The following is a 17,503-nucleotide window of genomic DNA, read 5'->3' on the forward strand; positions in this document are numbered from 1 at the left end:
AATCACTCCTAATCAATTTACATTTCTTGGTTGAAAACTCTCATTTATAATCTAAGAACACATTGATATTTCATTTGTTAGAAAACAGAGAACAGAGTTTTCTCATCAAATTTTAATTACATACCACATTCTCCCAATATGCAAAGAAAAAATACTTTAAATTCATACTTAGAACTCACACAGACATGTAGAGGGTTAGAAGTGTAGAAAGTAAAACTTACTGCAGTTCTGAAAATAAATTTAAATAATAATCCACCTTTCAACCCTAATAGAGAACATTTTTAGAGACTATATAGCATTTTATGTGTCCACCCAAACTAATTGAGCATGTTGACAATGAAAGTCAACAGGATTCATTTCATTACTCTATTTGCTGGAATTATTGAATATTGTATTTTCCAAACCTGGTCACTATTGAAACTGGAAGGAGTTCTTACCAATAATGTACTAAGATAACAAAAATAAACCAGAACTGCCCTGGGTGAAATATGGAAACCTTTATATAAATACTAGAGTCACAAATAAAATTTTAATCTTCCTCATACAATCCAGTGAAGTTAAATTCTACCAGCTTAACATGTAAAGATTCACAAATCTAGAAAACATACTTAAGCTTGAGGCAGATATTGTTGGTCTTTGGTCATAGAACCGCAGTATTATTTAAGCAAGAAGAAGCAACATGCCCAAGGAAGACTTTTCTTCCAGCCTTAGGATATGAGCCATGTTTGATGGTATACTAACTATAAATTCCAATGTAATACTTCATTACTGAGGAGTACACACGCACATGCACACACATACACACGCACACACGTATGCTCCATGTGTACAGTGCATGGTATGTATTATTTTTTGTATACTCCCTGGGTGGTTAATTATCATTTGAAATACTCTAATCATGGTATAGACAGTCAGAATTTAAAATATTCTAGTCAAATGTATACAGTTCAGACACTACTAACTAACCCCACTAGGTGTTTTCACTACTGTTCTTTCTTTCTTTCTTCCTTCCTTTCTTTCTTTCTTTCTTTCTTTCTTTCTTTCTTTCTTTCTTTCTTTCTTTCTTTCTTTCTTCCTTCCTTTCTTTCTTTCTTTTTTTAAGTGGACTCTAATGCGGGGCTTGAACTCACAACCCTGAGATTAAGCTCTGATTGAGATCAAGAGTTGGACCCTTAACCAGCTAAGCATCCAGGGGCCCTTCACTACTGTTATTTCTAAAAAGCACCAGAGAGCTTATTAGAAGATTTTTTTTCATTTGTTGACTAAGTGTTCAAGATGCATTGATCGGCCTTTTCATCATTGCATAGGATGGGTGTAAGAACTTAGTGACCTCAATAGCCTGTGGTCCTTAGAACTAAAGCAGAGTCCTTAACTTAGGTTTCAGAACTGTGATAAGAGGCACCTGGGTGGCTCAGCGGGTTAAGCCTCTGCCTTCAGCTCAGGTCATGATCTCAGGGTCCTGGGATCCAGCTCTACATCAGGCTCTCTACTCGGAGGGGAACCTGCTTCCCACTCTCTCTCTGCCTGCCTCGCTGCCTACTTGTGATCTCTCTCTGTGTCAACTAAGTAAATAAAATCTTAAAAAAAAAAAAGGTTGTGTGGTAGCTTTTATGTTTAACTTTCTCTTAGAGGCTATCATATCTTTCAGAAAGAAAAAAGCTAACGTGAATGACATACTAAGAGTCAAGTCAGCAAAACTGAAACCACTACAGCTATTTTAAGAGTGAATTTGATATAAAGAATGGTTAACTGGAAGGGTTTTTGAAGACTACAAGACAAAAAGGGAATTGGGAGGTAAAGATGATAGAAAATGTAGGAAGCAGCTTCTAGCCCCAGGTCTTGAGGGGAAGAAAGGGAAGAATTCAGTTTATCACACCTAGAAAATGGGAGGAAATCTGGATTCAAACCAGAGGCAAAGGGGGCACTTCCTGCTGTTGGTAACTCAGTGACTAGTCTGGAAACATGGAATACAATGTGAAGACTGGACCCAATTGCCTGGAGATACTAACAGGATAGGATGTCCAGCCAGAAGTTTCCTATCCCTTTTTCTAGCTTACTGCCTTCCAGGCTGCCTCTAGTGCCCTCTGCTGTCCACCTAAGAGAGAAGGAGTCGGCAAAGGGGTAATGTTTGCAGTTCCAACCCTGGTTTCAGAGAGTTCATGGTTCCCCTTTTAAGTGTGGGGGACACATTCCAAGACCCTTAGTGGATTCCTGAAACCGCGGATGGTACAGAACCCTACATATGAGAATGTTTCTCTTCCTCTACATGCATACTTAGACAAATTTTAACTTATAAATTAACTTATAAATTAGAGGTTAATAACAATAACTAATAATAAAATTGAACAATTGTAACTATAATATACTGTGATAAAAGTAACATGAATGTAGCCTTTCTCTCAAAATATCTTACTGTGCTGTACTCACCCTTCTTTTGTGATGATGCAAGATGAAAAATGCCTACATAATGAGATGAAGTGAGGTGAATGACATAGGCACCATGAGGTGGTGTTAGACTACTCCTGACCTTTCGATGATATGTCAAAAGGAGGATCATATGTTTCCCGCTAGCACTTTGCCCTAGGTTACTGAAAAGGCAGAAAGAAAAACTGTGGATAAGGGAGAAAACTGTATAAAAAAATGGGTTCGAGGTAATGACAAATTAGCTTAATGTCAGCACGTCAGCTTTGGTCACTGTGAAACACATAAAAATTCAACTTCCCTTTGGCAATGATTGTTTGGGAGGAGGAACATCATGGAAAACAGTTTTGACTAATAGAAGGTATGGAGAAGTCAGTTTGGGGGTACTTTTTTATGGTTTAGGCTTTAGGCTTTATAGAGTACAGTTTATAAAATAGATTTTCTGTAATGTATAAGTCAAGTTTAAAGACTAATAACAAAACCTAACAGCTTATACTCATAACCCAACTTAAAAAAAAAAAAAAAGAACGTTCTGTATCCTAAAAACCTTTCCTTGATCTCATCTTGTTCTATCAACTCAAGTGAAGGTAATCATGACCCTGAAATTTGTGTTAGTTGTTCTTTTTCTTTTATTTATAGCTTAATCTGTTATTTATGTATTATTTTAAAATATATTATTTTAGAATAAAGAATCCTGAAATGAACCCATACAAATAGGGATGATCAATTTTACAAAGGTACAAAGAATGCTCATATTCTCCTAGTGGAAATGTAAAATGGTACGAGCTTTTTGGAAAACAATGGATATTTCTTAAATAGTTGAGCACACTCCTAACACTGGTGCAGTCATCCCACCTGAAAAGAGAAGGAAATAAATGTGCATACAGAGACTTGCACAGGAATGTTCATAGCAGTTTTATTAATAATAGCCCAAACCAGGATACTATTGAAATGTCAGCCAACAGGTGAATGGATAAAATACACTGTGGTATATCTATGCAATACTAGTCAGCAATAAAAAAGAATGAACTATTGCTATAACAACAGCTTTGTTGATCTCAAAATGATTATTCTGAGTGAAAGAAAACAGATCAAGAAATAATCATACTATATGGTTTCATTTATATAAAACTCTGGAAAAGATAATGGGGCACCTGGGTGGCTCAGCCATTAAGCATCTGCCTTAGGCCCAGGTCATGATCCCAGGGTCCTGGGATCGAGCCCTGCATTGGGCTCCTGCTTCCCCTGATTGTTTTCCCCTCTCTTGCTCTCTCTCTCTCTCTCTCTGTCAAATAAATAAATAAAATCTTTAAAAAAACAAACAAAAAAAAAACTCTAGAAAAGACAAACTAACATAGTAATAAAAGGCAGATCTGTGATAAGAATGGGGGATGTGATACAGAAGGAGATGAAAAAGAGGAATTACAAAGGTACAGAGGGAAACTTTGGGAGTGATTAATATGTTCATTGTTTTGATTATAGTGATGGTTTCACAGATACATGCATATATTAATATGTATCTGATTTTATACTTTAAATATACATAGTCAATTGTATGTCAATTTTACCTAATAATGCTGATTAAAATAAAAATAAAAATGAATTGAAGACCTAAATGTAAGACTTGAAACCATAAAAATCCGAGAAGAAATCATAAGCAGTAATTTCTTTGACATTGCCCATAGACACATTTTTCTAGATATGTCTCCTCAGCCAAAGGAAGCAAATGCAAAATTAAACTTTTGGGACTACACCAAAATAAAAAGCATTTGCACAATGAAGGAAACCATCAATAAAACAAAAAGGCCACCAAAGAATGAGAGAAGATATTTGCAAATGATATATCCAGTAAGGAGTTAATATCCAAAATACATAAAGAACTCATACAGCTCAACACCAAAATAATAATAATAATAATCTGATTAAAAAGTGGGCAGAGGATCTGGACAATCATTTTTTCCAAAGAAGACTTACAGTGGCCAACAGACATATGTAAAGATGCTGAACATCACTCATTACCAAGGAAATGCACATCAAAATTACAATGGGATATCATCTCACACGTGTCATAATGGCTAAAATCAGAAACACAAGAAACAAGTGTTAGGATATGGAGAAAATGGAGCCTTCTGAACTGTTGTTAGGAATGCAATTTGGTACAGCCACTGTGCAAGACAGTATGGACATTCCTGAAAAAAATTAAAAATTGAACTGCCATATAATCCAGTAATTTCACTACTGAGTGTTTACTCAAAGTAAATGAAAACACTCGAAAGAATATATGCCTCCCTATGTTTATTGCAGTATTATTTACAATAGCCAAGATGTGGAAGTGATAGATGAGAGGGTAAAGAGGATGTGGTATGTATATAATGGAATATTACTCAGTCATAAAAAGAATGAAGTCTTGCCATTTGCCAACAACCTGGATGGACCAGACGATATAATGCTAAGAGAAATAAGTCAGTCAGAGAGAGACAGATACTGTATGGTTTCATTCATACATGGAATTTAAGAGGAAAAAAATGAATAAACAAAGAAAAAAGAGACAAACAAAAAAAAACCAGACTCTTAAATACAGAGAACAAACTGGTGGTTGCCAGAGGGGAAGTGGGTGAGGGGATGAGTAAAGTGCAGGGAATTTAGAGTACACTTACTTTGATGAGCACTGGAAATTGAGTAGAATTGTTGTATCATCATATAATACACCTGAAACTATTATACCACTCTTTACCAATTATATTTGAATAAAAAATAATATAAAATGACATTTTGTTTTACCTGCTTTGGAACTTCACATAAATGAAATCATATTGTAAGTATTCTTTTGTCACTTGCTTCTTTCATTTTATATTATATTTTTGACATTAACCCTGTGGGTTAGTTACAGTTTATTTTTACTGTAGTACAGCATTCTTTTTTTTTTAAGATTTTATTTATTTATTTGAGAGAGAGAGAGAGATCACAAGTAGGCAGAGAAGCAGGCAGAGAGAGGGGGAAGCAGGCTCACTGCCGAGCAGAGAGCCCGATGTGGGGCTCGATCCCAGGACCTTGAGATCATGACCTGAGCCGAAGGCAGAGGCTTAACCCACTGAGCCACCCAGGCGCCCCTGTAGTATAGCATTCTTATGTATTATAAAAGTATCACAATATATTTGTCAATTTTGCTGTTGATGAGCTAGTTTTGGGCCATGATGGACAAAGCTATTTTACACACTTACATACTTGTTTCCCAGTACGCATTTGGATGTGTTTCCCTAATTTCTAGGTGAAATGTAGGATGTTCACATTCTCAGATTTTCTAGGGAATGCCAAACTGTTTTCCAACATGGTTGTTCCAATTTATTCATCCACAAGCAGTGGATGTGTTTTCTTTTAATCCATAAATTGGCCAACATACATGACATGATCTCATTTTTTTAATAGCTGCCAGGCTTATGTATATTATTGTCTTTGTCAGCTCTGGCTGCCATAACAAAATACCAGAATAGATTGGATAGCTTAAACACAGAAATTTATTCTCTCACAGTTTTGGAGGCTCGAAGTTTGAGATCAGGGTGCTGACATTGTCAAGTTCTGGTGAAAGCTCTACCCCTAGCTTGCAGCCAGCTACCTTCTGAGTATGACCTCATTTGGTAAGAGAAGGATCTTTTTCTCCTCTTATTCTTCTAAGACCACTCATTACTTCTATCATGAGGGCCCCACCCTCATAAACTAAGGAAACCTTAATTACCTTCCAAAGGCCTCATCTCCAAAGAGCATCCTATTAGTGTTCAGAGGTACAACATGTGAATTGTTGGGAGGCAAAAATTCAGTCCATTGTAGCTGAGGTTTAATTATCAAATTACCTAACTATTACATAGGTTGAACATCTCTTTTATGTGACTAAGGGCCTTTATTTGCCTTTGCTATAAAATCATATCTTTTGCTCATTTTTCTATTTGAGTGTTTATATTTTTCTTATTAATTGGTAAGTATTATACTGAATATATACATATTCAGAATTTATTCCTTTATTGGCTATCTGTGTTATAAATATTTTTTAGTTTGTGGCTTATATTTCACTCTCTTTATGACAATTTGATCAATAGACTATGTTAATTTTAATAATAGTTAAATAATAACTTTAATGACTTTTAAAATTTTGTGTGACTTCTTAAAGAGTTTCTCGTTCCTTAGGATAATGTCATAAAAGTATTAGCCTCCATTATTTTTCACAAAGTTTATAAATTGCACTTAAACAACTGGGAATTAGAGATTTTTGTTTTTTACTTATTTTTTTAAAGATTTTATTTACTTGTCAGAGATTGAGAGAGCACAAGCAGGGGGAGCGGCAGGCAGAGGGAGAAGCAGGCTCCCCGGTAAGCAAGGAGGGACTTGCTCTGGACTGCATCCAGGACCCAGAGATCATAACCTGACCTGAAGGCAGATGCTTAACCAACTGAGCCACCCATGAGTCCCTGATTTTTGTTTTTTAAATTAATAACTGGTCAACATGCTCTCTGACAAACCATTATGATCATGAACACAGTAAATGTTGGGTGATCTATGGGAAAAATGACAAGGTCCTTAACCCTTGATGATGTCATTGAATCCGTAAACAAACCCTGACACCGTCTAGTTCTAGACTCCCTACTATGTAAGGTAGTAACGTTCTTACTGTCTGAGTCACTCCTGTCAGAATATTCTGTTACTTGAAGTTAAACTCTCACTATTTGATAAAAAGTGCCACAATTAATCACCTGCACACTTATTCCTAAGTGTGACCTGGAAACAATAGAAAAGTCAGGACAAACTAGCACAACCCTGGTCCAACTGATTTTTTATCTTGTTCCTGGAGTTTGCATGATGCACTTATTATTACCTCATTGACCCAGTTACCTTCTCTCTGCTGAGGACCTTTCTCTGGTTATCATTATGCCATCAGTGTCCAAAAGAGAAAAGAAAGCTGTAGGTGTTTATTGTAAAAGAAGACACAGTTTCAGTACTGAATGCAGCCTTCACCCTTGGCTCCTTGTTATCAATATCGAGCATCAGCAATCTCTTTAAACAGCTCCCCTGGAACAGCCTTGATCCTGGGGGTCGGCAGGATCTGAGAGAGATTTAACGCGCTATTAGTAGTACACATGATGCCATTCTGAGCACTGCACTTGGCAGAACATTCCTGCAACTGAAGGGCTATATTAATGTCTTATGGAGCTATAAACTTGTTGAAAATGCACCTGAATTCTCAGAGGTACGGAAATGAAGATGTAAGCAAGCCTGGGGTGAGTGTTTAGCTTTGCAGTTTATTTTCTGCTTAACAATAATGGGAGAAGAAGTAACAAACTACTATTACTTGTGATTCATGCAGCAGTCCTCTAATACTGCGGGTGAACAACTTCGGGAAGGTGAAGCTGTTTGCATATTTATGCCCAAGAGATTGATCCTCCAGATCTGGACTGTGAAGATTTGACAGCATGAGGCATCAGACCATTTAGAGAAGGCCATTATGTGCAATTTGTTCCAATTAATATGAAAGCTTAGCATTTCTCCACAAGTACCTCCTAGTGTAAGCAGTGAATGGATTGATATTTTGCAGATTCTGTTGATTAGGTTAACCAGAGCATAAGGCATTATGACTATCAGTCGCCAATTATTATGCTTAATGGGTATAACAAAGTCTTTCATTTCTCCAGGAAAATAGCCTTTTTGGCTTGACCTTTAAAACCCCAAATCACTTTATTTCTGTTCAATTCCTTCTGTAGGATATGACCTCCAAATAGAGCTTACCAGTTAGCAATGTTTGGTGATAAAGCCTGATGCAAAAAGAGAAGCAGAGCAGAGCACACACCAAAATATTGGGAGACCAGGGATGTAGGCCTGACACTGCCTCAATGTACTGTGGGAACTTAGGTAGATTATCTGTGCCTCCTTGTCCTCAGCTGTTCCCTAATTGCAGAAGTTGAACTAAAGTTCATCTGTGAAATCACATGTGCTCATTTCCTTCATTCTGAACTCCACAAACCCATAATATTATCCTGCCTTTGTCAGTGTTCATCCCCTTTAACAAATTCCATTCAACAACTAATAAAATCCCATCTGTCTTAGAAAAATTTCCTTGGCTTTCGAAGATACGTTGGAACTCAGAATCTTGTTACATCTGAAAGCCTCTCTAAGTGTGTGATTTTGCTAGAAAACCAGGAAAAAAACAGAGTATGAACTGATATTGAAAATGAGCAAATTACTCATGAAGCATGTGTGTATAATATTTCACAGCCATGGGTATAATATTGCATTGGAAGTTAACAGGGTAGAAAAGAGGTGTGAGGAAGGGTTCTGTGAAAATTCCACAGTAATCGAAGCAAAGGGCTATGGTCACCTCGTGTGGCAACCCACAAGAGAGCCACTCATGACCCCTGCCAGAGACAGCCAGTTGGGAGGATTGAGCACAGCTGGGGCATCAAACTGGGCCATTCATGCCCAACATTAGACTTCTTTAATGGAAAATCTTTGCTCTGGGACTTCCTACAGGCCTGCCTGAGACTCAGAGTTATACTGCAGTATGAAGTTCTTCCTACTCAATTCCTTCCTTTCTCAGATGACAGATCTACATCAATCATAATCTGAAAGTTTTCCCTATCAGCTCCTACTCTCCTTTCTTCTTCATGGACATCCCCCCAGTTAAGCTTTTGCACAACTAATTCCATCTTGATGTTTGCTTCTTAAAGGACCAGCATAACACATATGACTACTTGGAATAATTAATATTCTAGACTCTCTGGCATCCAAGTGTGACCACTTCACTATGTGGCTTTAAGGACATATGTTGTGTGATAACCTTAAAGTGACCTACCAGGAGGTAGGTCTCTTCTTCAGGGCATCCATTCTGCTAGCTAAAATGTGGGCATAGAGTTTAGGTTCACAGCAGCTAACTCAGATTATGATGTGGAAGCGATATATTTAGGATTAGGGCTATAGATCACTGATGGTAGAGAAACTGTCATATTAACCTAGATAATCCAAGTTTACATAAGAGAGAAAAATAGTCAGTGATATTTTTACTTTTCTAACAAACAGCACAATGTAATTCTAACTTACATAGGTCCTTGCACTTCAGGGAGGTGGGGAAGAAGCAAATAAAACACTCGAACAGGAACCAATGCACAATGGCAGAGAATAGTTTGTCTCACACACACAAACACACACTAAAACTCTCAGAAAAGGGGACATAGTTGCCACCTAGAATATTTGGGAAGGTCATAAGCTGGATTTTGAAAGACAATTAGATGTAGAAAGGAGGATTGTAGACTGGGAAAAGAACCCGAGTATACCACTCTTTTAGGGTTAGAAAGAGACTACTCTCCATGCCATAGAGGTGGTTTGATGACAAAAAGTTCAAAGTAAAATTAGGTGGGGAAACCTTGACAACTCTGCTTAGGCAATATATCCTAAAGAAACCTGGCTGGTTATTTGCCTTTTGGCTGTGGTCTATCCCTCGCCCTTCTCTACTCTGCTGTGTATTTCAAGGGCCTGATCCCTGAAGCCACACTTACCAGGAGTCTCTGACTAATATTTTCTCAGCTGGGTTTGGCCAATGGGAAGTATTGGCTGGACTCTGGAGAACAGGAAGATAGACAAAACCAGGATATATCTTTATCTGACTCTTTTTCAATCAACATCTCCAGTGATTGTTTTGTCTTTTCAGTGATTCAGTCTTCAGCCCTGGCTCCTGGCCCAGACACATTCTTTCCTCCCTCTGTTCCTCTTGCCCTAGGGGTCATATTGGCTTCCTGCAGTTGCTAATCTTGATATCACCTCACTTTTCCCCCTTTGTTCTTGTAGCACTTTTGACAACTTCACAACCAATTTCCTGTGTTAAATTCCTTCCATGAAATTACCTGGTTTAGCAGATTGTGTTGCTACCTTGTGCCTATGTCTACAACATTCATTTTTATGCATCCAAGCCTGCTTAATGTAAATATCTGCACTTATTGGTCTTAAGGTTTTATTTAGCCTCAAGAGCACATGAGGACATGCATAAGGAAAACTAAAAGTGGCAAAGAGTCGGTGTCTGCAGAAGTGGACAATGATGGACAGGGAACTGGTGAATAAAAACCGGATTCTTCAACCTGGAGCAGAGGATGGTAGATAACTCTAAGTTGTATACCACAGTGTTTCTCCTATTTCCCTAGAGGGATAGAGTTCCAGTTGTCCATGGTGGTAACTGATTTGGTCATGTACACTTTATTTTGGCATCTTTCTCCTCCCTGTTTTATTTCCCCACTTCTCTACCAGTTTACCAAATAAACTACTTGCGTTTGAATCCTTGTCTCAGGGTCAACTGCTAGAGAAATCTAAACCAAGACAACTGGCTCAGGTTTGATATCTCAGGCAAGATGCTAAATCATGCAAAACCCTTACTTGACCCTCCATGCCCATCCGTCTCCCAGAGCTTACTGTATAAAACCTTTATCAAACTAGCACTTACTTCTTTTTTTTTTAAATATTTTATTTATTCATTTGACAGAGAGAGAGATCACAAGTAGGCAGAGAGACAGGCAGAGAGAGGAGGAAGCAGGCTCACTGCTGAGCAGAGAGCCCCATGTGGGGCTCAATCCCAGGACCCTGAGATCATGACCTGAGCCGAAGGCAGAGGCTTAACCCACTGAGCCACCCAGGCGCCTCTAGCACTTACTTCTTAAAGTTGAAATTGTCCATTTACATTTCTCATGTTTTGAAGAAATTGTAAACTGTAATCTTCCACTTAGTGCTTTTCTTGGCACAAAATAGCAGTCTATTAAGTATTTGTTGAATAAAAGAATGAGTGAATAAACAAGATGAAAGAAAGACTGGGATGGGGAAAATTCTCACCATTGTTCTCAACACAGTGCTTAGCAAGTCAGAAGATACTCGATAAATATCTATCAATGGAACTAAGAACTGTGGATTTGGTAATAACTAACTTGAAGTTTAGAGTTGGAGATTTGGGGCTGGATGAAGTCTTTGAAGAACTGCATAAACAGAAGAGAGAATATTGGTATTGGATAAGGTAATCTTGTAGCAAGAGGACTATAATTGACAAGTTTGGGAAAATATGAAATATAAATTCTAATGACATAATTTTTATGATATCCTTGAAAAATGACATGACTCAAAAATCAAGGAGACAGCCAACATGTAATAATTGAGAATTTCAAAATCAGACCAAAACAGAACATTTAGACAAAGGTGACTAGGTTCAGATACAATGTTTGAAAAATTAACTATAAATACCTTCATGAATGATACTTAAAATTTATGTAAAAATTCATTTTCAAGTTAGCTTCACCGTCAATGTGACTTACTAATCACATTTGTTTTTCCTCAGAAAATTGCTGAGAAGTTTTTGAGAGGTCATATTTTAGCAGTCTTAAACTCTTTGCTTAGTCTTTTAAAAAAGGATTTAGAAGAATTATCCCCCCCCACTCCCTTCATATTTAGTCCAAAATATAATACATCAAAAAACATTTGATTTCTAAAAGTTTCTACTGGAAATCCAAACATAAATCTTCATGATAGTCTTATGTGTTTCCAGAATCAGGTGCTTCAAAAACTTATACTCCAGATAAATAATTATGGACAGATACAACAAAATCCTGGTGCTACATTATAGACATCCTATAATACAAATATGCCAAATACTGTCTGTTTTTTAAGATTTTATTTATTCATTTAGAGAGAGGGAGGGTGCACACAGGTGTACTCAGAGCTCAGCATGGGCAAAGAGCAGATGCTCAAGGGGAGGAAGGGTAGAGGGAGAGGAAGGAGAGGGTCAAGCAGACTGGGTGCTGAGCGGGTTCCATGACCCTGAGATCACAACCTGAGCCAAAATCAAAAGTCTGATGCTTAACCGACTGAGACACTCAGGCGCCCTGTCTGTTTGTTTTTAACAAACATTTCCTAAGATAAAAATTTTATGTCATGAATCCTGGGGAAAGCCAGACATCATTGACGGTGACTCTTAATGAAAGGGGGGAAAAAAATCAATCTGAAAAGATTGCTTATTGTTTAAAGCTACTTGTCTGTTTGTTTCAGGCTGCGTGGTACATCTTTGTTTTTGTCCAAGAATTCTCATTCCTGATGAAAGACCCAGATAATTGTATATTTGGATAAATAGCCATGGCAACCTGTTCCAAGGCAATCCTCAATAATGTGATCTGCGCGTTATAGCATTTTACCTAAATGTTAACTCTCAAGAGGATTTGGCACAGAAAGTAAATATCACTGGTATTCATTTTATTGTATCAAGTAGTTGTTTTTTTAATTTATACAAATCTATGAGAAACTATTATGTTTTAAATATAAATAATAGATCTACTAAGACATATTACTATTAAAAATAATAAGAGATTTTATGTCTATGGGGGCGCCTGGGTGGCTCAGTGGGTTAAGCCGCTGCCTTCGGCTCAGGTCATGATCTCAGGGTCCTGGGATCGAGCCCCGCATCGGGCTCGATCTCAGGGTCCTGGGATCGAGTCCCACATCGGGCTCTCTGCTCGGCAGGGAGCCTGCTTCCTCCTCTCTCTCTACCTGCCTCTCTGCCTGCTTGTGCTCTCTCTCTGTCAAATAAATAAATAAAATCTTTAAAAAAAAAAAAAAAGAGATTTTATGTCTATGAAGCATATGAAATTCTATGAGAAATTTTCCAGAAAAGAAAATCCATCTTCCTGGATCAGTCTACATCAATTCAACCTTCTTACTGCTATTCACCACTTAAATTCAAATACACTGTAAAAGACAGATAAAAATGCATCATCTTATTTTGTTCCCTACTTACTCATCCCCTAGCTAAATATTTTATTTTATATTCTTATAAAGCTTCATTTGCTAGAAAGAGTTTTTCCTGTAAGTTATACTGTTGTTTCTATGATATTTGCCTACCCATCACCATTGTCATCGCTGTCTGAGACATTAATACATTTAGAATATGAGAAAATGACCAGCAACTGATAGAAATAGTCTACAGAACCAGTCAAATTAGGTTATATGTGACTCCCATCAGGGTGTTTGCTTCGGCAGCACATATACTAAAATGAGAACCATACAGAGAAGAGTAGCATGGCCCATGAGCAAGGATGACACAAAATTACATAACACCCATCAGGTATCATTCCTTTTAAACAACCACATGGATTTAATACTGATGTAGAAGAGAACGTAGAAATCTCTTTCAACATCTTCAATTCACAGATAAGAAAAGGGAGGTGCACAAAATTTAAAATGACCAGACAAAAGTCCTATTATTGCAAGTTAATGACAAAGCACCCAGAGCCCAAATTCTCTGCCTCCCATTTCAGGAAATTCTTTCATTATAGAATCATCTTGAGGTTTTCAGCTTCTTTCACATTATGTGTTGCATGTTTTGGCTATCCTGGGTAATATTATCTTTCAAAACATAATTTTAAATAATATTTCATTGATAAAACTTTCATTTGATTCTAATATAAGGTTATTTATTCAACTGACTTGCTCACAAATTTTTATTGAGAAAGTACTGTCCTGAGTTCTGAGACTGGAAGAAAACCAAACAAACAAAACTTCCTGCCTTTGTTGGAACACACCATCTAAATTACACATTACAATTTATAATTGCCATATTCCAATACCAACTGTATTTTGGTTACAATTGTTTTAGACCAGGAGCTGATGCCATTTCTGAGGGTAAAAATCTAAGTGACGAGAGCAGAAGTAGTTAGTCCAGTTTCAAAACCAGAATTACAGTGTACAAATAAGGGAATAAGGCAAATAAAATATAGGAGAAAGATAGGGACAGCTTTCACAGTGCCAGGCTTGTGGGAAGTCAAGAGTCTGAATGATAAATACCACTGAATTCAACAAGCATTTATTCAGCTCCCATGTGACTGGGAGCCCCATTATCTTGTTTGCTATTTAATTATAAGCACCTAGAACTGTATGTGCCACATCATAGATGTTCAATAAATATCCTGGAAATGAAAGAATGGATAATGTAAACCAGATGTTATACTAGATTACAGAGATACAAAGATGAATAAAATATGGTCCCATCTTGTAAGAAGCTCATAATCTCATAAGGGATCATAAATATATTTATTAAATGTCTTCCATTAATTAAACACTATGCTAGGCACTGCATTAAGGAAAAATAAAAACAAATAAAATACGCTCCTTCTTGGGCACCTGTGTGGCTCAGTCAGTTAAATGTCTACTTTCAGTTCAGGTCATGGTCCCAGGGTCCTGGGATAGAGCCCAGCTTAGCAGGGACCCTGCTTCTCCCCCTCCTTTCTGCTCATGTTCTCTCTGTCTCTCTCTGTCTTGCAAATAAAATAATCTTAAAACTCTCTCTCTCTCTCTCTCTCTCTCTCACACACACACACACACACACACACACACACATGCATAATCCTCTCAAGGAGCTTACTTTAGAATAAATATTTTGAAAAATAAGACCATGGACAGATTCCATTTTTCACTGGTTGGAATCAGAACAGTTTTCTTGGAGCAGCGATGTTCGACTAAGTGATGTTCAGTTGAACTATTACTACCTTTCTGTGCTCATTCTCAGTAAGAAGCATTGAAGAAGACTTGGTCAAATAAGAATTGAACTAATAGAAGCACTTAAGAAGGGAAATAACCAAATAGCTAGATAATGTTTAAGGTTCTCTTTGGCTCCTTGTATAATTGTCCTCCCCATCTTAGCAGAATCATTCAAAATGAGGAGCAGTTCCCAAAATAGAATGTGTTTCCTTTTTTACAAGTGGTCCTTGTCTCTGACCACTATTGTTTTCTCTGCCAAAGGTGACCTCCCAAAAAATGTATCCTGTACTGTCTCTCCAAGACTACCCTGAGGCTGATTTGCTAGGAGGATTCATAGAAATAAGCATACATCATACAGTTGTAATTTATTACAACTAAAGGATACAAATACATAGGAGGAAGGGAGAACATGGAGGAGTGACATCTGGAGGAAACCAGGCACAAGTTTCCAGGATCTTCTACCAGGTGGAGTCACACAGATGCATTAAATTCTCCCAGCAATAAGTTGTAACAATAAATGTGAAATGTCTAGCAGGGAAGCTCCTTAGAAACTCAGTGCCCAGGATTTTTTTTTAACTTAATTTTATTTTTTATAAACATATAATATATTTTTATCCCCAGGGGTACAGGTCTGTGAATCGCCAGGTTTACATACTTCACAGCACTCACCATAGCACATACCCTCCCAAATGTCCATAACCCCAACCCCCCAAACCCCCTCCCCCCATCAACCCTCAGTTTGTTTTGTGAGATTAAGAGTCAATTATGGTTCGTCTCCCTCCAAATCCCATCTTGTTTCATTTACTCTTCTTCTACCCCCTTAACCCCCCATGTTGCATCTCCACTCCCTCATATCAGGGAGATCATATGATAGTTGTCTTTCTCCGATTAACTTATTTCGAAAGCATGATACCCTCTAGTTTCATCCATGTCATCGCAAATGGCAAGATTTCATTTCTTTTCATGGCTGCATAGTATTCCATTGTGTATATATACCACATCTTCTTTATCCATTCATCCATTGATGGACATCTAGGTTCTTTCCATAGTTTGGCTATTGTAGACATGGCTGCTATAAACATTCGGGTGCACGTGCCCCTTCGGATCACTACGTTTGTATCTTTAGGGTAAATACCCAGCAGTGCAATTGCTGGGTCATAGGGTAGTTCTATTTTCAGCATTTTGAGGAACCTCCATGCTGTTTTCCAGAGTGGTTGCACCAGCTTGCATTCCCACCAACAGTGTAGGAGGGTTCCCCTTTCTCCACATCCTCGCCAGCATCTGTCATTTCTTGACTTGTTAATTTTAGCCATTCTGACTGGTGTGAGGTGATATCTCATTGTGGTTTTGATTTGTATTTCCCTGATGCCGAGTGATGTGGAGCACTTTTTCTTGTGTCTGTTGGCCATCTGGATGTCTTCTTTGCAGAAATGTCTGTTCAAGTCTTCTGCCCATTTCTTGATTGGATTATTTGTTCTTTGGGTGTTGAGTTTGCTAAGTTCTTTATAGATTTTGGACACTAGCCCCTTAAATGATATGTCGTTTGCAAATATCTTCTCCCATTCTGTCAGTTGTCTTTTGGTTTTGTTAACTGTTTCCTTTGCTGTGCAAAAGCTTTTGATCTTGATGAAATCCCAATAGTTCATTTTTGCCCTTGCTTCCCTTGCCTTTGGCTATGTTCCTAGGAAGATGTTGTGCGGCTGAGGTCGAAGAGGTTGCTGCCTGTGTTCTCCTCAAGGATTTTGATGGATTCCTTTCTCACATTGAGGTCCTTCATCCATTTTGAGTCTATTTTCGTGTGTGGTGTAAGGAAATGTTCCAATTTCATTTTTCTGCATGTGGCTGTCCAATTTTCCCAACACCATTTATTGAAGAGGCTGTCTTTTTTCCATTGGACATTCTTTCCTGCTTTATCGAAGATGAGTTGACCATAGAGTTGAGGGTCTCTTTCTGGTCTCTCTATTCTGTTCCATTGATGTATGTGTCTGTTTTTGTGTCAGTACCACGCTGTCTTGATGATGACAGCTTTGTAATAGAGCTTGAAGTCCGGAATTGTGATGCCACCAACTTTGGCTTTCTTTTTCAATATTCCTTTGGCTATTCGAGGTCTTTTCTGGTTCCATATATATTTTAGGATTATGTGTTCCATTTCTTTGAAAAAAATGGATGGTACTTTGATAAGAATTGCATTAAATGTGTAGATTGCTTTAGGTAGCATAGACATGTTCACAATATTTATTCTTCCAATCCAGGAGCATGGAACATTTTTCCATTTCTTTGTGTCTTCCTCAATTTCTTTCATGAGTACTTTATAGTTTTCTGTGTATAGATTCTTAGCCTCTTTGATTAGGTTTATTCCTAGGTATCCTATAGTTTTGGGTGCAATTGTAAATGGGATGGACTCCTTAATTTCTCTTTCTTCTGTCTTGTTGTTGGTTTAGAGAAATGCAACTGATTTCTGTGCATTGATTTTATATCCTGACACTTTACTGAATTCCTGTACAAGTTCTAGCAGTTTTGGAGTGGAGTCTTTTGGGTTTTCCAC

The 17,503-nt window shown here is 37.6% G+C and overlaps 1 non-coding gene across 1 annotated transcript; it reads left to right on the forward strand.

The window, feature by feature from the left end:
- The first annotated feature begins 13,445 nt into the window (after window positions 1–13,445).
- LOC125103392 (U6 spliceosomal RNA) lies at window positions 13,446–13,552 on the forward strand. The gene has a single exon (XR_007128393.1). It is a non-coding gene; the product is annotated as a U6 spliceosomal RNA (small nuclear RNA).
- Window positions 13,553–17,503: the final 3,951 nt, after the last annotated feature.

This window comes from Lutra lutra, chromosome 6, assembly GCF_902655055.1.
Source record: "Lutra lutra chromosome 6, mLutLut1.2, whole genome shotgun sequence".
Lineage (NCBI taxonomy): Eukaryota > Metazoa > Chordata > Mammalia > Carnivora > Mustelidae > Lutra > Lutra lutra.